The sequence below is a fragment of the Canis lupus genome, chromosome 16, assembly GCF_011100685.1.
Source record: "Canis lupus familiaris isolate Mischka breed German Shepherd chromosome 16, alternate assembly UU_Cfam_GSD_1.0, whole genome shotgun sequence".
In the NCBI taxonomy this organism is placed as follows: Eukaryota; Metazoa; Chordata; class Mammalia; order Carnivora; family Canidae; genus Canis; species Canis lupus.
In genome coordinates this window covers 33,473,817-33,496,701 of record NC_049237.1, presented here as the reverse complement: position 1 = coordinate 33,496,701, position 22,885 = coordinate 33,473,817, and the positions used below count along the sequence as shown (strand labels likewise).

The 22,885-nt window shown below is 36.0% G+C and overlaps 1 protein-coding gene and 1 long non-coding RNA gene across 9 annotated transcripts in view; one reads left to right on the top strand and one right to left on the bottom strand.

The window, feature by feature from the left end:
- The window catches only part of LOC119877101, a 34,366-nt gene extending 23,475 nt beyond the window's left edge, over positions 1-10,891 (bottom strand). For both annotated transcript variants that reach the window (XR_005371503.1, XR_005371504.1), the window contains exons 1-2: positions 10,587-10,891; positions 10,386-10,494 (exon numbers count right to left, since the gene is read on the bottom strand). This is a non-coding gene — a long non-coding RNA (uncharacterized LOC119877101). The remainder of the gene's footprint in view (positions 1-10,385; positions 10,495-10,586) is intronic.
- Positions 1-22,885, top strand: part of NRG1 (neuregulin 1) — a 1,144,545-nt gene that overhangs the window by 87,320 nt on the left and 1,034,340 nt on the right. The gene's annotated exons all lie outside the window — the stretch shown is intronic.

Genomic DNA, 22,885 nt, shown 5'->3' with positions numbered 1-22,885 from the left:
AAAGCCAGGGGGTTTTCTCTGCTCCATCGAATCACATATGACTAGAAATTGTAACCAGACAGCAATCTGTGAAGCAAGCAATAGGAGCTCCACCGTCTGTGCCTGCTGTGGATGTCTGGCACCCAACAGTACCAGATTTGGTGTAAGTGGGGCTTCTGTTTAGGAAACTTTGCCAATTTTTTTTTTCTTGAAAAGTGAATTCTGGCTTTGTTTCTGCATACTTGTATAGGACTAAAAATGTCTCCTAATTGCAAATTTGTTTATTATAACCAAAGCATTAGATCTGAGCTACTCTTTCTATAGGATATTGTAATGCTGTGTATGAACATTTGCAGCTGCTTTCAACAAAGTGAAATTATGCTGCCATTTTTCATTTTGATAGCTTTTAGATCTAAATATAGATGTAATTCCTAAATTATCTGACCTCCCCCTATGCATGCATTTAAGTAGTCAAATCTTGATATTTTCTATAAAATATTTTTAAAAATGATCATTTGCTGTTTTTTTTTTAACCTTTGAAATAGTTTCTTGTGTGACAGTACCACTTCTTATCAAATCATCCTATTTCCTTGACTCTTTCTGTCTGAAAAATTTTCTGTCTTTTTTTTCTGGGAGTTGTAGTATACCTTTCTTTACTCTTCTTCATTTTTTTTTTTTTTGAACGTTGAAAATCAAGCATTGAATTTCCTTTCTAACTTTGTTTTGTTTTCTCCCCAAAACTCATGATGCTGTTTATTCTACATGGGCAGATGTGAACATTTTTCACAATGCCATCTTTGCCTATCTTTTCTGTGTTTATTGTCTAGTATTCTTGCTCTTTAGAACTTTTTTGAAAACTAAGAAAGTAAGTCCTTCCTATAAGTGAAATTCCTTATATGTAATAAATTCCTTTTATTTTAAAAGGAAATTTTAAAATAAAATAGAAAGTGATCAATAATGTTTCTTCTATGCACCCCTTTATAGTGCATAGTGTCATAATCCATGCAGTTGTCCATATCCTAAATCCAGGAGTTGTTCTAAATTTTTCTCATTCACTTACTCATTATTTCTAATAAAGCACCACATTTCCTTGCTGCTTCTCTGTCCTTCTCCCAGGGTTCTTCCTACATGAACTCACAGTTTACTGTCTGCATTACTTCACTAGACTCTTAAATTGTCTACCTTCCTCAAGTCTCTCACCATTCGTTACTTATCCCAAATCAAACTTGTCTTTATATCTTTCATAATGTCAAACCTGAGTAGTCATTCCCTGGCTTATATCTTTCACTGGGTTCCCAGAGCTTTCAGGTTGAAGTTCAAGCTCATTAGCATGGCAAATACGGCTTCTTCGTGGCCTGACATTTTTATCTCTGGTCACTTTCCCAAAATACTGCATACTCCTCCTGTGACTACCTAGTTTTAGTCATTTGTGTTGTGGTATATACCATTGTGATTTTCCATGTGCATTTTTTCAACCTCAAATCTCTCTTTATCTCCTTCCCCTTATATAACTAATTTTTTCCTGGTTCTTTAACACTAGATAATGTTGTCACATCCCAAGTGTCTAATCCACATGCCTCTCATCTATACTCCCATAAACAGGGGCACATTTCCTTCCCAGCACTTATCATCCCCTATTAATCCTGTTGGTTCACTGTCCCTTGATAGTGGGCATAGAGTCTCCAGGGTCTGTGGTAGTATTGCTTGGAAATGCATAGTATGAATAAATGGATAAATGAGCCTAAGAAATAGGTTAATTGTTCTTAAGTACTTTCCGTATTTTCATTTACTTTTAATCAAGCCTTGGCTTCATCCAATTATATTTAAATCCTGATGAGGGTATTCAATTTAATCCATTGTAACCTTAAATGTTGAATCTAAGAACATTACCAAGACTGGTATTGTTGACCGTGCATTCAGATAAATAATCAGACATATAGAATAAGAGATTTAACCCACAAACGATATGACTTTATGGAAAGAGATTAGAAAAGAACTAAAGAGCTTTTGGCTCAATATCGGGTGCTTCTGCTATATATCCCTGTTTTGTTGTTATCAGTTAAGAAATGTTAACTTTTTAAAGGTTAATGTGATGGTGCTAAGCAGTCTCTGAGGTGTGATTGATCAGTTTAAATGTAAACTATTTTGGGGGCGTCTGGGTGGCTCAGTTGGTTGTGTCTGCCTTTGGCTCATGTCATGATTCCAGGGTCTTGGGATTGAGCCCCATGTTGGGCTCTATGCTCAGCAGGAAGTCTGCTTCTCCTTCTCCATCTGTCCTTCCCCCTGCTTGTACACTCAAACTCTCTCTCTCAAATAATTAAATAAAATATTAAAAAAATGTAAACTACTTTGGTGACTGTAATAAAGTCATAGTATTGAAAAAATTCAAATTAGGATCTTTTAAATCAAAATATAAAAATACTCATGACAATTGAGAAGTCATACTTAATAAATTTTAAGATTATAAATTTTAATCTTGAGGCAGAGCTTGTTTTAATGAAACTGGAAACAACTTGAGTTTATAAAAGAATATATAATAGAGATTATTTCATAAGCTATCAAATAAGATCTTTCACTATGAAAAGTGGTAGTGTATTCGAGCGCCTTTCTCATTCTTTTGAGTATGGAAGGACCACAGTTCATGCTCTTGGTCTGTGCAAAGATGAGTGAGGAGGACAGAGAAGAGCCAGCCAGGGCTTGGGATCTTACCTGCCTCACGTGAGCAGGGCAAGAATAGTCCTGTGTACCAAGTAGAAGTTTTGTCATGAATTTTTGTAACTTAAAAAAGAAAAAAAATACCATTTTCACTTTCTGTCTGATTCTTGCTTTCTAGCCTCTTCTTTAACTGCTTATCATGAGTGAAACGATCTATAACACAGGGTTATCATATTACCATCTTTGGAACACTACGTGCTATGTCCTCTAAATACTTTCTTACTTTAATTAACCACCTGTGTCATAGGTCTTATCTCTGATTTAGAAATAGTGAAATTGAGGTTTGGCTTAAATGACAATGTAACACATATTCAGAGTTAATGAGAATTTTAAACAGGAATGGCCCATAAAGGTCATGTGGTCTCTCTTATCATATGGGTGAAGAAATAGATCTGGGGAGGTCCAGGGAGTTTCCCAAAGTCCTATATTTAGTGGTCAAGCAGGGGCTAAAACTCATTCTTCCTGGATTTAAGTATTTACTTGGCCATTATTCTTAGTAGAATGTTACCTACTCCTTGTATTTATGAAGCATTTAATAAGGTTATCAATTGATAATTGTTATATTCTCTCTCTCATATGTATACACATATAAAAAGAAGATAGGTATAAAGATTAAGAATATAAATTCTGTAGTTATTCAAGTGCAAAATGTGGAGGGAAAACCTAGTGGAAAAGATGAAACTATTTTTTCTGCTTGAATAGTATTTTTAGGCCAAGGCCAATGGCATGTTCAGAGAAAATGTACAAAATTGCTTTAGTAACTCAATTTCAGAAGAATTTGACCTTGTCAGAAAGATCTGCTATATCTGCATGAGAAATATTAAGGAGTCCAAGAGAAAAGAAAGATGACATGTTCAGGATTCTCCTCCATTGCATTGGAGTATCTGGGCAATTGAAGGGAGAAACTTCTGTTTGTCTTTTGAGTGACAAGTCTGTTAGTTAATGTTGTCAGGGAAAATATGCTTTTCAAGAGTTTAATCCTTGGCCCTTCACCACCAAAATACTCTAAAGTGCTGGGCTTTAAGCAATTACTTTTGATTATGGTTTTGAGAAATGAAAAGATGGCAACTTTTTTACAAACCAAATACTAATGAGTATTACTAAAGATTTATAACACTTATTTGTAGAGAAGCTTTGTGATAATGTGAAAGAATGTGAGTAACTCTCCATACTGGCTGTATAACCTTGGACAAGCCATTTCTTTTTATTTTCCTTTGTAGAATAGACATAATGCTCTCCACTGGATTAAATTTGATGCATATCAAAAAGCCTTGTAAATTGCAATGTTTTAGGTCAGGGGTTGGCCAGCTTTTTGTGTAAAAGGCCCGATAGTAGATATTTTATGTTTTGTAGGACAGAGGTCTTTGCTACCACTGTACTCTGCCGTTGTAGTATGAAAGCATCCCTAGACAGTACATAAACAAATTAATATGGCTATATTCCAATAAAACTTTATTTATAGATAGAAATGGAATTTTGTGAAACATATCGTGAAATCTTCTTTTGACTCCCTCCCCTCCCCCCCCCCCCCACCCCACAATCATTTCAAAATGTAACAACCAGTGTTAACTTACAGGCTATATAAAAAATGTGGATTTGGCCTGAGGTGATAGTTTGCCAGCCTTTCTCTAGGTGATTGTCCAATTAGAAAATAGTTCCAAATTTGGAGGGATTATAGTACTGTGGTAGTGTTAGGGGATTGCATTTACTTAAGCCATTTAGGTGATTGACTCCTATTTCTTCCCATGACACTGAGAACATGTCTTTGCATGTGTTCCCAGGTAATGTCCAAGAATACAGTCACAGAAACAATTTTCTGTTGTTTGCCTGCCTCACAGTTAGGCAGAATGTCTCAAGTAGTGAAAGCAGCACATTGCACCCACACAATTCAGAGCTGAATTGATACAGATAAGTGGTGTCAGCATTTCTGTTCAAAAACAAATTTTTCAAAGTTTTGAGGTCTCAGCACTTTTCCAGGCACCACAGATTGAATCTTGGCACACAAATTCCCAGTCTCAATGTAAAATTCTCATCTTTCTTTTTATTTTTGCTAGTTATATTCCAGAGCCAATCTCTTTATATTGCAGAAACGGGCTGAAAGTAGAAAGCTCATTGAAATCAAAACAGCCAAAGGGGGGGCAGAAAGGTGCTTATTTAATTAATTTATTTGCAACTGTTGGCCCAATAGGTTTATTTTTAAAGAATTTTTGCAAATAAAAATATTTGCTCTCGGTCTTTGTATTTTATACAGTTATTTTACAGTTTTATACAGTTTTTTGGAATGAAGAGATTTCCATCACATGGATGGTTTTGTAAAATGTCTTATTACACAGGTGACATGTGTGGTCACCACAGCTGTTATTTAAGAGACAAAGAGATGACTAAGGAGAATCATAAAATTGCAGTATTGATGATCAGACCTATTCCCTTGCCTTTATTTGAAAGATAATAGTGACAGAGTTAGAAACAGGATTTGGGGATTACAACACATGTAGATGGAGTCTTCATTGTAGACCATAGAGTATTGTATATGTTGAGCCTAATTCCTTTTCCAATGGTTCTAATGAATTATTTGCCTTGAAAAAGGTCTTATTGGTACAAATTAGAGGGCACAGCTTTGTAATCACCTATTAATAGATGTCTGCCTAAGCAAATATAAGAAATAACAAACTTTTATGTGCCCAATTTAGATGAAAGATACTAAAAGAAGACATTAGCTGAGAAGTGTTATAAGATCAAGACTTTTTAAAAAGGTCAACAACCACTTAGCAATTAGTCCTCAGGCCTGAAATTTCTCTGGAAGTGAAACAACAGGCTGGTATTTTAATGGAAAGAGAAACTTTATAAGGCAAACTTTTGGCATATAACTTACAAAACTAAAATTCACATGCTTTAAAAATCAATTTTAGTAGATCAAAAAATGATGTCTAGAAATCTATTTTTTATTGAAATACTAATACACAGTGTTATATTAATTACAGGTATACCACATATTGATTCAATAATTCTGTACATTACTCAGTGCTCACTGTGGTGAGTATAGTCATCATGTCACCAAACAGGGTTATTACAATGTTGTTGATTATATTCCCTATGCTGTATTTTTCCATCTCCATGATGTATTTATTTTATCACTGGGAGTTTGGACCTCTTAATCCCATTTATCTATTTCTTCCGTCCTGTCACCCGCTGCATATCTGGCAGCCATCAATTTGTTCTCTGTATTTTGGAGTCTGTTTGTTTTGTTTTTTAGATTCCACATGTAAGTGAAATCTTATGGTATTTGTCTTTGTTTCACTTATTTTACTTAGGATATAGTCTCTATGTCTCTGTCACAAATGGTTAAGATCTCATGCTTTTTATGGCTGAGTAATATTCCACTGTATATATGCATGTATGTATGTATACATACATACACACATATGTGTATACACACACCACACCTTCTTTTATTCATCTATTGATGGACACTTGGGTTGTTTCTGTATCTTAACTCTTGTAAATAATGCTACAATAAGCATATTGGTACATATATATCTTTTCAAATTAGTGTTTTTATTTGGTTAAATACCCAGTAGGGGAATTACTGGATCATAGATATTTCTGCCTTTAATTCTTTGAGGAATCTCCATACTGTTTTCCATAGTGGCTGCACCAATTTACATTCTCACACAGTGCATAAGGAATTGCTTTCCTCCACATCCTCACCAACACTTGTTTTCTTGTCCATTTGATTATAGGTATTCTGACAGGTGTAAAATGATATCTCACTGCATTTTGATTTGCATTTTCTTGATGATTTGTGAAGTTGAACATCTTTTCATGTGTCTATTTGGTATCTGTCGTCTTTGGAACAATGTCTATTCAGCTCCTCTGCCCATTGTTAATTGGATTTTTTGGTGTTGAATTGTTTCAGTCCTTTATATATTTTGGATATTAACTCCTTATTGGATATATAATTTACAAATATCTTCTCCCATTCAGTAGGTTGCCTTTTTGGTTTTTGATTGTTACCTTTGCTGTGTAAAACCTTTTAATTTTGTGTAGTCTGGTAGTTTATTTTTGCTTTTGTCTCCATTGCCGTAGGAGACCTATCTAGAAAAATGTGGCTAAGGCTGTAGTCAAAGAAATCTATATTTTTATAAAGCTCCACGAGTGTTTTAGAGTAGGTTCCAGGGAATAGAATTCGAGGCAGTTAATATTACATAGGAGGTTTTCTGGGGAGTGCTCTAGGGAATAATATAGTTGGAGAGAGAAGCATGCCTGGAAAATAGGAAAGGCTGAACCTCAAAGTAGTTGCAGTACAAGTTCCACCTGGAGCTGGGATGACCCTTAAGACAAGGAGGACTATAGCCTTGCCTTGACAATCACTGGATGAAGGCTGTCCTGGGGTGGGGGGTTAGGGTAGATGGGCAAAAACCTGAGTGAGGCAGATCTTTTCAATAGAGCATAGTTGCCAGAGAGGGTCTCCCTATGTGTTAAAAACAGTTAACACTCTTGGTAACCAAAAGTATGAGCACTTCAGTCCCAAAGGTGTTTCTGGACAATGCCCCAAGGCATCCATTACAACAAATGATTCTTAGGAGTAAAAAAGTGATTGTTTAAGGGTTACTGGGAGCAAGTATTTGGACTCCAGAGCAGAAAAGGGGCATTTATCTATTTCTAAAGCATGTACTGAGTATCTTCTGTGTGTCAGGTACTCAAGATATAAACATGAAAGAGTAAGTTCCCTTCATTCAAGGATCTTACTTATCTAGTTGAAGGCAGAGACATAAAAATTAAGGCATAATTGCTAAAATAGGGGGATATTTATGGGTTTCAAGATGTTTTTGAATGTATTGGTTTACAAAAAAGTGTTCTTATGTGGCTTATTTTCATTTGGTAGATTACAGTTTACAAATCTAATAGTCAATTTAAGTTTCTTTTCCTTCACAGATGTTTCCATGTTTTCTAATTTCTTACTGTACTTTGATGAAGCAACCAGAATCTTTGAAAAACAAATACTCTTCTACAATCAAACCATTTGCTGAAAATTAAACCAAATGTATGAAGTGCCAGAATAAACTCTTGGTATATACAGTGCATAGATCCTGATACCCTTTCTTGATTCTTTCAATTTTTTTTTTTTTTTTAGATTTGTTTATTTGACAGAGAGAGAGAGAGAGAGGAGGAGGAACAGAGTGAGAGGGAGAGAAATCTTTAGGCAAATTCTGTGCCAAGCGTGGATCCTGACATGGGGCTCAATCCCATGACCCTGAGATCATGACCTGAGCCAAAACCCAGAGTCATTGCTCAAGTGACTGAGCTACCCAGGCATTCCTCAATTCTTTCAAATTAATGACCACAATTGTACCATATATTGTCCTTTGTAAAATTCATCCAGATAGAACCAAAGCCTTTAGTATTTTAAACTCTTTCGAAGTCTGTAACTAAAGTAATTAGTATTCCTACTTTCTGAATAAGAAATTGATTTCTTTGATTGCCTCATATATATCTTTTCACTTTTGTTCCAAATATTAGTAATTTTCAGGGATCTTTTCCATAGAATTATCATGAACATGATGACAAGCAACAACAACAAAATCCCCCCCCCCCGCAAAAAACCAAACCAGAAACAAAATAACAAAACAAAAACAACCCAAGAAGTTGCATCAGAAAGCTGGGATGTTAGTTATTGTCATAAAGGATTCACTGCTGCTTGCTAAATTCATAGCTCACACAGTTCAAGTTTATGCCTCATAAAAACTATTGTTATAAGTCATAGACTTTATGGTCATTCACCAAGTTATCAAAAGGTGAAAGGTAAATGTCAATTCAATATATTGTTTTATAATAATTTTTCACAAATTCTGTTGGTGTATTGGCCTAATAGGGGCCACTCTCTGATAATATGAGGGGTATTTGTACATATGTACGTATACATATATAGAAAATTATATTTATATGCATATATGCAATATAGATGTATTTAAGAATTTGATAAATCTGATATTTCAAATCCATGAGGAAAGATAGGCTGATTAGAAACGACAAATACCCACCATTTGCTTCGATGTGGATGGAACTGGAGGGTATTATGCTGAGTGAAATAAGTCGATCGGAGAAGGACATTGTATGGTCTCATTCATTTGGGGAATATAAAGGAGAGTGAAAGGGAATAAAGGGGAAAGGAGAAAAGATGAGTGGGAAATATCAGAAAGGGAGACAGAACATGAGAGACTCCTAACTCTGGGAAACGAACTAGGGGTGGTGGAAGGGGAGGTGGGCGGGGGGTGGGGGTGACTGGGTGACGGGCACTGAGGGGGGCACTTGATGGGATGAGCACTGGGTGTTATTCTATATGTTGGCAAATAGAACACCAATAAAAAATAAATTTATAAAGAAAAAAAAGGCTGGTCAACAAATGGGATTGAAATAAATGTAGATTTTTTTTAGCTTACTTAGCTATATAAAATATAGATGGATTAAAAATTCATATAATAAAATTATAAATGTTTAGAGGAAAATATATAATAATTGTATAGTCTTGAAAAGAGAAAAGATTCCCAAAGCAATCATGAAGTCTAGATACCATAAAAGAATAATTTGAAATATTTATGCAAAAGCAAGAAGAAACAATGAAGCAAACTTTGGTAAGGCACAAACTATAGTAAACATTTAAAAATCACAATAAATAAAGTTAGAAGTGACAGACTTGGAAAATATATTTTAAATATTTTAACCAATAAAAGAAATACATGTGGCTTTTAAAAAATCTTAGCATATTAATATAGAGGGTATAATCAAAATGGAAAAATCAGTAAATAGCATTTTTTTTCTTTTTAAATTCAAATAATTTGAAAACTTGTTTCTCTTTTGAGGGGTAGGACTTTTCAGAAAGTTTCAATAAATTATACTAAATTCTGGGAAAGATGGAGAGAGAAAGAAGCCTCATAATTCTGGAAAGCAGTTTAGCAAATATGTATAATAAAACTTCAGTATTACATACTTGCTGAACTAGCAAATATTCATAGAGAAATTGTGCCTAGAAATATACCAGAGATAAATACAAAGATGTATAATCAAAGAATGTTTATGTTACTCTTATACCAGATTTCTGGGAAAAGTCCATATGGCCAACTGAAGAGCATTGTTAAATGATGATTTAATAACTCATGGAGATACTGTGAAGCTATTAAAATGTTTTCAAAAACTAATGATGTAGGAAAAATCCATGCTATAAACTAAAATGAAAAAGTAGGATAAAAAATTATATGAGATATACGTATCTACATATTTTGAAACAACAAAAATATATTTTTATATGCATATATGAGATATAAATATATAAATCATATAGAAATTATTTTATGTTACATGGGATTTCTATTTTTTAAAACATATTTTTCAGTTTTGAAATGTTCAACAATAAGCATGTTTCAGTAACCTAATTTTTAAAATACTTAAAGCATAACCCAGTTAATTTACATATAGTCAACAAACATATTTTCCCATGAAAGGAAAGCATAAAAATGTTTATTTCCATGTTTATGGAAATTCAGACCTAAGATGCAGTTTGAAGCTCTTTAGACTCTTATTCAAAATGCAGTTGTAATATTAAATAAAATAAAGGTGGTAGGAACCAGCACAATAGCAGTAGACCTGTTTGAACTAAAATTCCATTGTATTATAAGACATGTAGTTCCTCTTACCCTGGAGTGTTGATACTTCTGTCATAGTATTTTTGTGAAGAGTCAGTATGATCTAGAACATGGTAGGTGCTTGGTAATTTTAGCTCCTAGGCCTCTTTCTCCTTGTCCTCTAAACACAGAACAGACGTAAACATAATTATTTATTGTTTTTTTTCTTAGTACTTTTAAGGTGTTGGAAGTCTTCCTACATGAAATCAGTACCTTGTTCTTGGTGATGAGAGCAGGGCACAGCAGCTAGAGAGTAAATCACACAGAGCCTTTTCTCTCAAGGATGAGGTTCAGAGGGTTTGCTTCAGTTCAATGACTGGTTGTTCACAGCTGAAACTGTTGTGATTGGCCAATACCACTGCCATACTGATTATTTCACTTAACCCTGCTTCTCACTTTGGAGAATTTAATCATACTGGCAGAGGCAAATCAAGAGGCATACACATAGCTTCAATTCCTAAAATCTTGGGCCAGTTATTCTGGTTATCCTGTAGTCTAACAGCCACCCAGATTCTGGAAACCAATACAAACATAGAATAGGTATATCAGTTGCCTCTATTTTAGTCTACTTCTTTAAACCATCTAAGAATCCTTACAGTCCAATACCTGTAGGTATAAAACAGTACCCCGTCTCACCTAAAATAAGATTGAAGCATCATAAGAATATGCACTTTGAAATTTGGTCACATTTTTTCCCCAGAGATGATGGGTTTAGTGAGCTGGATGAGCCTGTGAATATTTTGAGGAGTTTGAGCTCTTGAATTTCCTTCCACATCCCATCTCTTGAGAAGCCCAGGTAATTCTCTGGGAAAGGGTTTAATAGACAACAGATGGATGTGAAAGCCCTGCCTCTGGTAGATAGCAAACCCAATTGCCACGCCCCTGCCATACTTTTCATCATGTGCCATTTGTAAGTGTGAACCCATATGACCCCGCAGTCAGCCTTTTAAATAATGAGAGCTTTCCTGAGTGAGAATGGCTGCCTTTGGCAGATGCAAGCTTCACATTCAGACATACATTCCTGCAGAGGCTGCAAAATCACTTGTTTGTATCATTGGACACAGACTAGGTGACCTTCATGATCCTTTTACACAATGAGAATTGAACATTTCCTCTTTTTCTTGCTTTCCCATCCCACCCATGCCATATGTTTGCCTTACCATCATGTTAAATAAAATGGAAAAGATTTAAAAATGTGCTCTTTTACTATGGAACTTATAGGGAACAATTGAATAACTTGTGGGACCACACTGAGCTGGCTTACTTGGAGTTAAGCACTTTTGAAGAAGCTGAGAAACAAGAAGATACTCCTCTACCCTTGAGGCTAGAGTGTCTACAGGAAGATGTTCAGTGACAACAGGAAAGAGAAAAGGAACTTCAACATAAATATGCTTATTTGCTACTGAAGAAAGAGACATTAAAGTCAAAATGCTGAAGTGGAGTTTATATTCCATCACAGATGAATTAATTGCTGGCAATAGTGAATCAATATCCTACCCTCTCTTGGTCATCTGAGATAAGATAATGACAATGACATTACTATAAATCTTTTAAGTTGTAATCATATGACCCATATAGGAAATAATTATACTGTATTCTAGAGGATTTGATGACTAGAATAGTTACATAATAGATGTCATTTCTCTGAAACATGGAAGCTTTTTTAAAAACCACATTATAAATCCTAGGAATTAATAGATTCTTCTTCAATCTGAAACTAGTAACAGCTGAAATAATGATTACATATTCAAAATACTATTTTGTCCATTTCCCCCCCTGCATATTACTGCAAACTTATTTTCATTATGACCAAAGAAGCAGATAAATGTGTCCATTCACAGATGGGGCACTGGGATTGATCTTGTGGGGTAGGAAAACTCTTGCCTTAACTACCCCCATCTTGTTTTTCATTGTAAGTCTCTCTGACCTCTTTGGTTTCCCTTTGTTTGCATTACCTTCCTTCTTTCCTCCTTCTGGTCAATCTTATTACTGCTCTAAGGACCCAGTGAACAAATTAGCTAATCTGTAACACGGGCAGAGGCCCATGGTCTCCTTCACATATGTGGGCAATGTGAGACACCTGGGCATAGGCTAAGTGAGTGAGTTGGAAATGACTTTTTGGACACAATGCACTAAACCAATCTTTTACTAAACCCTATGGGAGCGATTTCCAAGTCAACTTCTAGGGACTAAGAGAAGGACAAGGTCTTTAGATGTACTTTAAACAGAGCACCACCACCAGCTTCCACACACCCGCTGCTTACTCTGAAGACAAATTTTGCTAAACCCAAAGTGGTTTATGATAAATTTTATGTTTGCAGGTTTGGCGTCTAAAGAGGAGAAGATTTATTTAAGAGGCATACTGAGTGCTGGTGAAAGCTACACTTACTATGTATAGAGCTTTACCTTTTTTAACAAGAAAACCACTGACTTCCCTTGATATTTAAAGGTCAGAATTTGAAGTAATGTATATTACTCTTTCTGTATCTGTACAATATGATTACATATGTGAATGGTTAACAAAAATATATACTTTGATATCTAAATAGGACCTCAAAACAGTATTTTGTAGCCATTGTAAGAGGTTAGCATTGTAATCAGGCTATGCCCTTTGTTTTTATTGATTGCTTTTATTTAGTTCTTTGTCATATAACCTGTAGTTACAATTAAATGGTGTAAGTCTGTCTATTTGCAAACATATAGATGACTTTCTTTTTCTCTTAGCTTTTTAACATTACACTCTTAGCTTTTTAACATAATACATGAACTGGTTTCCCACCCCATATTCCCTTGGTCCAAAAAAATGGCACCTCCAGTTTTCCAGTAGATCAGGCTTAAAACTTAAGAGTCTTTTCTACTTTCTTTCATATCTCACATCCAGTTCATAAGAAGTTAGCTGAATACATCCAGAATTTGGCCACTTCTTATTCCCTTAATTGCTGCCATCTGCCATGTTTTGCCTGCATTATTACAATAATCTCATATTTGATGTTTTTGTGTCTTTGTGCACTCTACTCATTGGCCAGAGTGAACTTTCTAAAGCTGTAATCAAATCATGTAATTCCTTTACCCCTACCTTCCAGTGACTTCCAACTTCACTTAGTGTCAATTTCCAAAGTCCTTACCAAGACCTATTAATGCCCTTTATCCTCTGGCCTCTTGTTACTCTCTGACCTCATTTCCTAAGAGTCTTCCCAGCTCACTTGGCTTCTGACACTGGGGCCTCCCTGCCTTTTCTGAGAAACCTAACACTCTTGCCCTAAGGGCTTCCTGTGCCAGGATTGAGCTTCCTTTGGATATTCGGATGGCTTAATTCCATACTTTCTTTAGGTCTGTTCAAATATCATCTTCTCCATGAGGCCTTCCTCAGCTACTATTCATGAACTAGAATCCTGTTATTCCACACCTGGCAATTCCAACTTCCTTATCCTGCTGTACTCTGTTAGCTCCATCAGAGTAGAGATGTTTTGATCCCCAATACTTAAAGCAGTGCCACAACATAGTAGCTGCTTCATGACTATTTTTTGAATGAGTTCATCTCTAATAATTCTGTCATGGGGTGGTAGACCAAAGCTTGAACAGGCAGCCAAAAAAACTTAGTTTAGTGTAGATCTGCCACTAACTAGCTATATTTCCCTTGGCAGGTTCTTAACTTTTCTTTATCTCAGATTCCTAAATCTGAGATAGTTTCTGTTAGTTCCATACCTCTTGGACCCATTGCAAAGAAAATGAGAAACATTTTGAGTAGGTTGGACAAGTACATGGTTCTGCCTCTCCTCTATGGTAGACTTCACTTATTGATTATAAAACTATATCCCTCTAAGTTAGGACTGTTCCAAAAATCCTCTCAGTCTCCTAGGAGAGATAGCAGTTATTGAGTTTATAGTGGAAGTATAACCTGTTGTTAATACCACTTTGGGAGTATCTATGAGCTTAGAAGTGAGTTGAGACCAAGGGGATTTGATACCCTTTCTCCAGCCTTTTTCTGTTTGTTCCCTCCCATTCCCCCTTCCATGCTCAATGTAGATGCCACTTTTCTTGGGAAATCTGCCCCCCCCCATCCAAAGTTGTGTGAGGTGGCTCCTCTAATGTGATTACCTAGTTTTCCCAATTATCCTACTTATATTTTAATCTGTATTTTAATTTGTCTGCTTTGCCCACTCAACTGTATTCTCTAGAAGTTCAGACCATATGTCTTCTGTTCTCCATTGCATATCTAGAATCAAGAACTGGGCCTGATATAAGTATTTGCTAAATGAATAATAAAGGAGTAAATGGATGAATGACTCCAAGGGCAAAATTCTTGACACTGCTGGCCTACCTACCATATCTCTTTTAGTAAAATTATCTTTCATTTAGAATAAAGATGTAGCTCTGTTTTGGTTAAATTTCCAAATTCTGACACCTACCAGTTTTGGGGTTAATCACTCTTTGTTGAATAATTAAATAACCTGGGTAGTAAGAGTTTGTGCTATTTAGGTTAATTTGATAAACTAATACCTTAGGGATATATTCTTTTAAAATCTTATGTAGAATCTAGTCCCATGAGATTTGACTAAAAAGGGCTCCATGGTTCAACATGTTTGGAAAACATTGTTCATTAACCTTTCCCCTTGGAATTTTGCCACAGACATTGGCATATTACAGACACTGAATCACTCAGTAAAGAACTCTAATTTTTTTTGAGACACAATTTTTCACTATCTCTATTTCCTACTGAGTGTTTCTTTGGACATGGTTTAAGAAGTGTAGATGTATGCAAATAGGGGCCATTGAGTCACTTTATACAGTAACCATCATGTGGTAGTGAGCAGGATGGTTTGAAAGAGGTAAGATCAGTAGAGAGGTGATTATAGAAAGCTGGATGGAAGAGGATGGAGCCTGAAACAAAAGATCTCATAGTGACAATGAGGAATGAAAATATTTGTACAAGAAATTGATCTCATTACTGGATGGCCTCTTTTGAGACTAGCTGAGGTAGTTAGGGAATCAGGGCTCTGTAGTGCTTTCCTTCAAAGGGAAGAGCTTGACTTTGTTTTTAAACCATTCTGGTTCCTTAAATAGCCAGATGTGTATCATTATTTAATGCATGTATGATGCCCTGCTGTATTTATATTCATGTTAAAAATCAAGATTATAGCCAATTGTAATTTATTATTCTCAAAGTATGTGTTGATTTTTAAAAATAAATCTTTTTGAACTGCCATATACAAATTCCTATTCCTAGGTCTTGCCTTCCAAGTCTTTCCCTGTGAAGTGTGTGCATGCATCTGTGTGTGTGTGTGTGTGTGTGTGTGTGTGTGTGTGTGTATTCATTTTCTCGGGCTGCTGTAACAAAGCACCACAAACTGGGTGGCTTAAAACAAGAAAAAAATTATTCTCTTATATTTCAGGAGTCTAGAGGTCTGAAATCAAGGTGTCAGCAGGGCCATGTTCCCTCTGAGATTAACTAGAATCCTTCCTTGTCTCTCCTTAGCTTCTGGTTGTAGCCATCAAAGCTTCATGTTCCTGACTTGCAGCTGCCTCACTCCACACTCTGCCTCTGTCCTCAGATGGCATTCTCCCTGTCTGTCTCTGTGTCCAGATTTCTTCTTTTTTTAAAAAGAACACCAGTCATGTTACATTGAGGGTCCACTGTCCTCTAGTATAGCTTGGTCGATCTAAACCCATCTGTATTGACCCTATTTCTAAATAGTGTCAGGTCACATTCTGAGGTATTGGGAATTAGGGTTTCAACATTTCTCTTTTGGGGACACAAAATTATGTGTGTATATGTGTGTGTGTATAATATGCCAACATACCATGCAAAGAAATTTCTTCTCAATCTTGCCAGTAGTTTTCCTGACACCTGCTTACAAGAAATGACCTGTTGATTATAAAACTATATCCCTCTAAGTTAGGACTGTTCCAAAAATCCTCTCAGTCTCCTAGGAGAGATAGCAGTTATTGAGTTTATAGTGGAAGTATAACCTGTTGTTAATACCACTTTGGGAGTATCTATGAGCTTAGAAGTGAGTTGAGACCAAGGGGATTTGATACCCTTTATGCTGCAAAAGATGGACAAAGCCCAGTGTGAAAAGGTAGAATTTGTCATGCCTGCTCCTCGTGCTGCAAACCAATTATTGGGCTACCTAGTCTTTTCATTCAAATTGGAGTTTATAATGCAACACTAATTTTAAGAGGTAATTCTACTAATGTATTCTTTTTGGTCTAGCATTTTATTATACCTCAGCTCCCCTCCCCTTTTTATAATCCAAATATATTTTCTTTCAGGTTATTTCACTAAGCCATTCTGAGCTAATTTTATTACTTTTTGGATGGTAGGAGGCTAGGCAGGGTGGCCTTTCTGAAAGCCAAGCTGTACTGACTTCTCCTGGCTCATAAATATTAATAATGTGTTACTGTGCTTGTGTGTGCTAAAACATTGTTGTGGAGATTGTACAAGAAAGGCATTTTATAATTTCATGCAGACTTGGAATAGCAAGAAAATGGGGCAATGACATTTGGGGGAGCACAATGTCTAAATGTTAATATTGTACACTGCTTACTATGAATAGGAATTTTTCTTCTTCTGATGCTAATATTGCCAGATGCATGAGAGTGTTTTCTTTTTCAATTTGTACTTTATCCCTTATAGCTATTTTGTTCTTTATAACAGTTATAAAAGAAAAGCGGGCTAGTATTTTGAATAAAGGAGGTGGGATTGTATAGGGAGGAGTTGTTACTGAGCTCTCCTCAACATTTGATGAACATTCCAATTCAGAATAAAAAGACTTGGACTCACTCTCTAAGAGACTCTCTGTGACCAGGCTATCATTCTTAAGAAATGGATTGAACCTTCTTAGTAGCATCTCATAAAAAATTTAGTTAGCTATAAATGTTTAAGGCTGTTGCAGCTGAAATCTTTTTGCCTTATCGGGGGAAAGAAAGAGGCCGTTTTCTGTTAAATGTTTTGTTTTCTCTTCTCTCTCTTTTTTTAATATATATTAGGCAATGCATACCCTGTTAATTAACTGTGCCACTGAGGTATTTAGATGAACAGATCAAACCCATGCACAGGACTCAAGAGAAAAATGAGGAAGTGTTTGAGATGCCTTATTTTTATGAAAGATATGCCTTATTTTTACTTTTGATTTTATATGTCTTACTTTGGAAGCTAATTTTAATTTCATCTATAGCAGACAGTATTCTATTTTTACTTTTCTAAAGGGATCTATCAAATAGGATTTAAGTTGTGTTAGGTTATAAGTAAATAGAGAAATTTCTTGGTTGATACACAAGCCAGACCAAAATATAGGGTTGAATGATATTTTCTACAGTTCCTACTATTTTAAAATGGGAAAAAATGATAGGAAAGAATGAAAAGATAATGCTTAAACAAACTTCCAGGGATTTCTTTCATTACTAACCAAAACCTGCCAAATTTGTCAACTTGCAAATAGGTCTCTCTTCTCCATGAGGGTAAACTGGAATTTTGAAGTAGGTGTGTGTGTGTGTGTGTGTGTGTGTGTGTGTGTGTGATATATAGAGAAAGACAGACACATAAAGTAGGCCCTAAGGTTAGGGAGCATAAGAAAGAGAGTGGTAGATTAGATTAGAGGACTGATGAGTACCATGCTTGCTGTAAGATTTTGAAGGTCAAAATAAGAACTCTAGACTTTGGATGTTACTGTAAGATGGGAAGTGCTTTGAGTAATGACTTATAATTAAAAAACTCGGAGAGTTGGAGGAGATAAAGACAATAGGGGAAACAAGATTGGAAATAGGGAGACCAGTTAGGAAGCTATTGCAGAAGTTCTGTTGCCTGGTAGTGACCTGCCCCACAGTGATGGCAGAAAGGGGTTGAAAGATGGTCAGATTCCAGTTGGTTGAGGAATGTGAAAGAAAGGGGTCAAAGGTGACTTCAAGGATTTTGGCCTGAGCAACTAAAGGAATAGACCTTTCTTCTATAGATATGGGGAGCTTAGAGGAGGATCAGGTTTGGGGAATTTCCTATAACTCTTTCCTTTGCCTATTTTTCTCTGATCATACTGTTTTTTTTTTCTAGAACATATTGGGCATTCTCTCACCTCTGAGGGTACACACCCCCAGTTTTAGTAGATTAACACAGTAGAGGTTTATTTCTTGCCCAAGTCAGGGAAAGGATGAGATTACATATAGATAGCAGCTCATCTTAAAGGAGTAATTTGGGTGCCCTGGGTCCTTGCATCTGATGGCATCTACTCTCTTCAATAAGTGAGAGGAGAAAGAACACAGAATATTACTTCTGAGGGAGATTTTCATGAGCAAGGCCTATACTTCTATCTCCATTCTGTTGGCTAGAATACATGGCCTTTCCTAACTGGTAGTGAGGCTGGCAAATGTTACCTAGTTGTGTGTGCAAAAGAAAAAGAGACAGGTTCTATGAATTTCTGCTGCGTTTTATTCATCTAGTTAAATCATCTCCTTAAATATCCATTTATTCTCCCTAGACATAGAACCCACTCACCAATGGAACACAGTCCAAAGTCCCATCACTGCACTGAGCTCAAAGAACAGTATCTCCCAGTAATATGAAGTCCTCCTTATCAGTATTGGGTGCAGTTCTTACAGTCTTGTAACTTCTGAATTGAAAAAGACAATTTATCTTCTCCTATCCCCATTGTATAGCAGGGAAAGAGAGAAGGTATAAGTCTAATAAAAATGCCTACTAGGAAAAGGGGAGGGTGGGAGACAAGGACTGGTGCGTGGCAAGAATAACATCCTGCTGAAAGGTGGGGAGTGTCCTTTGTTATTGTTCTCCTTGGTTCCACCCTTTGTATTCCTAGTACATACAATTGTGCTTATTGTATGACTGCATTTTGGCCTAGAGTTGCATGAGTTAATGAATGTATATAACTGCACATAACAAGACCACATAATAGGTACTGCTGATATCATCATCATTACAGCAAACTTAAGTGCCAAGTTTCTTTAGGTTTGGCTGAAATTATATCGACTTAGTGTGTTAAGACCAGTCACTATCATGATCACAAGCTATAATGGTAGGGTTTTTTTTTTCTTCTGTTTGATGTGTGTGTGTGTGTGTGTGTGCGTGTGCGCATCTAGAAGAAATTGCTTAATACATTTTATTGTAAACAACAATTTATAGGGCAAATATAGGAAAAGATTTAAGGAGTCTATGGTTTGAGTATGTTGGAGAATCTGCATTAAAGCTCTAGCTGATACTTTCTGTGCCTATAGCACTAAAACTAGTTTTCCATCTTCCTAGAATAATAAAATTGTTAGAAAAAACTCTGAGACTTATTCTTTTTATGACTTTCAAACTTCAAGCTTCCATAGGAACATTGTAGCTTTGCAAAATTGGTGTTTTATCTTGGCAAAAAAAAAAAAAAAAGCTCCTTGTTTTGGAGCTGAGGAATAGTAAAGAAGATCGCTATGTACAAATTAATAAATTCTTATGTCTTCACTCTGTAAACATATAAATTAAACAGAGGAGACAGACTACATTTTAGAAACTGTTAAAATATTTTGCTGAGATTCCTTTGAGCCTTGCTGATGTCTTGTGAGCCAATCCCAGGTTGGTGTTGATGGACCTGACTCTGAATAGAAAGGCCGGTACTCACAGTGCAGAATAATTCACCTATGCATGTGTTACCAAAGGTTTTCTAATGATATTCTGAGCCTCTGCTCTGTGCTTCATCTCAGATATGAAGAATGTGCAGCTAGCTGTGTGTTGCTTGTTCTGAACATGTTCTACAGTTAACGAAGATCCTCAAGCTATAGTCCAACATCTCTGGATAGGAACAAGAAACAATCGAATATCCTTAAAAAAAACAAACAAACAAACAAAAAACCCTGTGCTAGTCACTTTCATAAGCATTTTCTGGAATTTATTTCTTCCTCTAAAATGTCCTAGCTATGTTTCCTTAATCTTTTGCTTCCCCTGGTTTCTCTATCTTCATTAGTGTAGTGGATCATAATAGCACAGCCCTATCCTGCACCCACCCAGAAAGTTGAGGTTTACTTTATTTTTTAAAATTTTATTTTATTATTTACTTATTAATTATTATTATTTTTAAAGATTTTATTTATTTATTCATGAGAGGCACAGAGAGAGAGAGAGAGGCAGAGGGAGAAGCAGGCTCAACGCAGGGAGCCGGATGTGGGACTGGATCTTGGGTCTCCAGGATCAGGCCCTGGGCTGAAGGTGGCGCTAAACCGCTGAGCCACCTGGGCTGCCCAAGAGGTTCTTTTGACTTGTTTCTATCAGCTTGATTTCCTGAAGATTTATCCCTGTTTTTTGTTTGTTTGTTTGTTTTTTGTTGTTTTGTTTTTTTCCCCCCAAAGGTGGGCTTATCATGAAGTTAATGAAGTTTAAGTTTCAGGGCTCCTTGCTTTCATGGACTATTTATCTGAGCCCATGGATTTTGCATATTGTGTAAGATGATCTTTGCTTTGCATGGTACTAAGTTAACTGAAATTCATACAAGTTTCCACTTTGTACAGCTATATTATTCCACACTGTGAATACCTGTAGCAGTTGTTTTTTGGCATTTTCCTTCATCTTTCCTTTGTAAAACAAAAGACAAACCAAAAAATACTGAAAAAAGCTGCTTTTATTTGTTGAGTAGTGTTCTTAAGTATGTTGGGTTTCTGGCTCAATGATATTATGGCTTAGCAAATATTCTTTGGAATTTCCTAAAAAAAAAAAAAAGTGGAAACCTAAAACAGCATATTATCTGAAAGATAATTGTGAAGTTTTAAAGTAGGAATGAAGAGGAAGACACACAATATGGCACACTAACTTGATTAATGTTGTTAATTGAATAAATGTTATTGCAGAATATCAGTTTTTTTTCAAGAAATGAGGCAGAAAATGATGAAGAAAACTTTGCTATCCAAGTAGTTTATAATTGAGAGGAGGATGCTAAATACACACTCATTTTATGTGATGATATTAGAGAGATTTGAAAGCTGCTGAGCAGCAGGTGGTTGAGAAAGGCTTGAAGAGTGACAAGAATAGACATGCTTTTTCCTCAAACACAGGGAACAGCCTGAGCCAACAAGTTTGATTTGAGTTCAAAGTACTTTAAGTACTTCACATACTGAGGGACATCATATAGGAGGGGTGGTGGCAGGGTGTGAAACTCAGTAGTTCAGGTGTGAGTGATGTGATTTGCAAATAAAATTAAAATGCTATATAAACCATTATCTTGGACACGTTTAGGTGATACTGGGACTTAGAGAAGACATCCCTAAATTTCCTATGCTGAGTTTGACCTGATAGTAGAACAGACTACCTTTCTTTAAAAAAAAAAAAAAAAAGATTTTTTTTTTTTTTTAAATTCATGAGAGACACACAGAGAGGGGCAGAGACATAGGCAGAAGGAGAAGCAGGCTACCTGCAGGAAGCCCGAAGTGGCACTCAATCCCAGGACCCTAGGTTCACGACCTGAGCCAAAGGCAGATGTTCAAACACTGAGCCACCCAGGCATCCCTAGAACAGACTACTCTATCCAAAAAGTGTGAGACTGTTCAACACGTTGGAAACATCATAGTCTTGAACATGGAACAAATCCCAGCTGGAATCCTAGCTCTGTTGTTTACAGTTGAGATCCTTAGGAGAATTAATCTGACTGAACTTCTGTTTCTTTATGTATAAATTGAGACTGTGATGATATTCACTTCTCATGCTTGTTGTGAGCATCACTGAGCTCATGTATATACACCAGTGATGTGATAGGTACTTAATAATCTTAATAAATGATATTGTTATTACCATCAGATAAAAGGAAAGAAGTTAAAAGAAGAGAGAAAGATGTTAACATCATGGGATCTGAAGGTTATTCGAAAGGTAAATTTCCATCAGTTGACATAACATCAGGAGATTATAGTAGCCAGCCAGCATGAAGACAGGGCCACAGAAGGACATTGTGTGCTGCCTCCCTGGACAATAACTGCTTTGGTTGAAATTCTGTATTCTGTGTACCTTGACAAATCAGTGTAAACTTGGTTAAATCCTACAGGAGATTTTTTTCTCTGAACTAACCCTTATTACTTGGCACAATAGCTAAATGTGTAGGAGGAAAAGAGAAGGGAAAATGCATTTTTTGGTTGTTGTTTGAGGAGTACAAAAACAGCCCTAGGATAATGTTAAAATATTTGTCCACCAACCAGAACCAGTCAGTGCAAACCTCCATGGGAAAGACTGGCTAAAGCTTAGGCATGACTGCCATGGTCATCTTAATGCTTGCTTTTGACTGAGAATATGTGAGCAATCTGATTTTCTTAAATTCTCTTAAATTCTTAAATTAATCAAAAATAAAAGAATGGGATGGAATTGGCCAAGCAGAAAGAGTTCAACATTAGATGTACGTTCACTCATTCAATTCTTATTTAGTATATGATAGCTGAAAGTGAGGCAAAGTAGTTAAAGACAGTCCCTACTGTTGGTTTGTTGGAAGAAATACGTTACAAATGTATTCTCTCGTGTTACAGACAGGCTTGATGAAGTAAGAGAAGTATTGTCA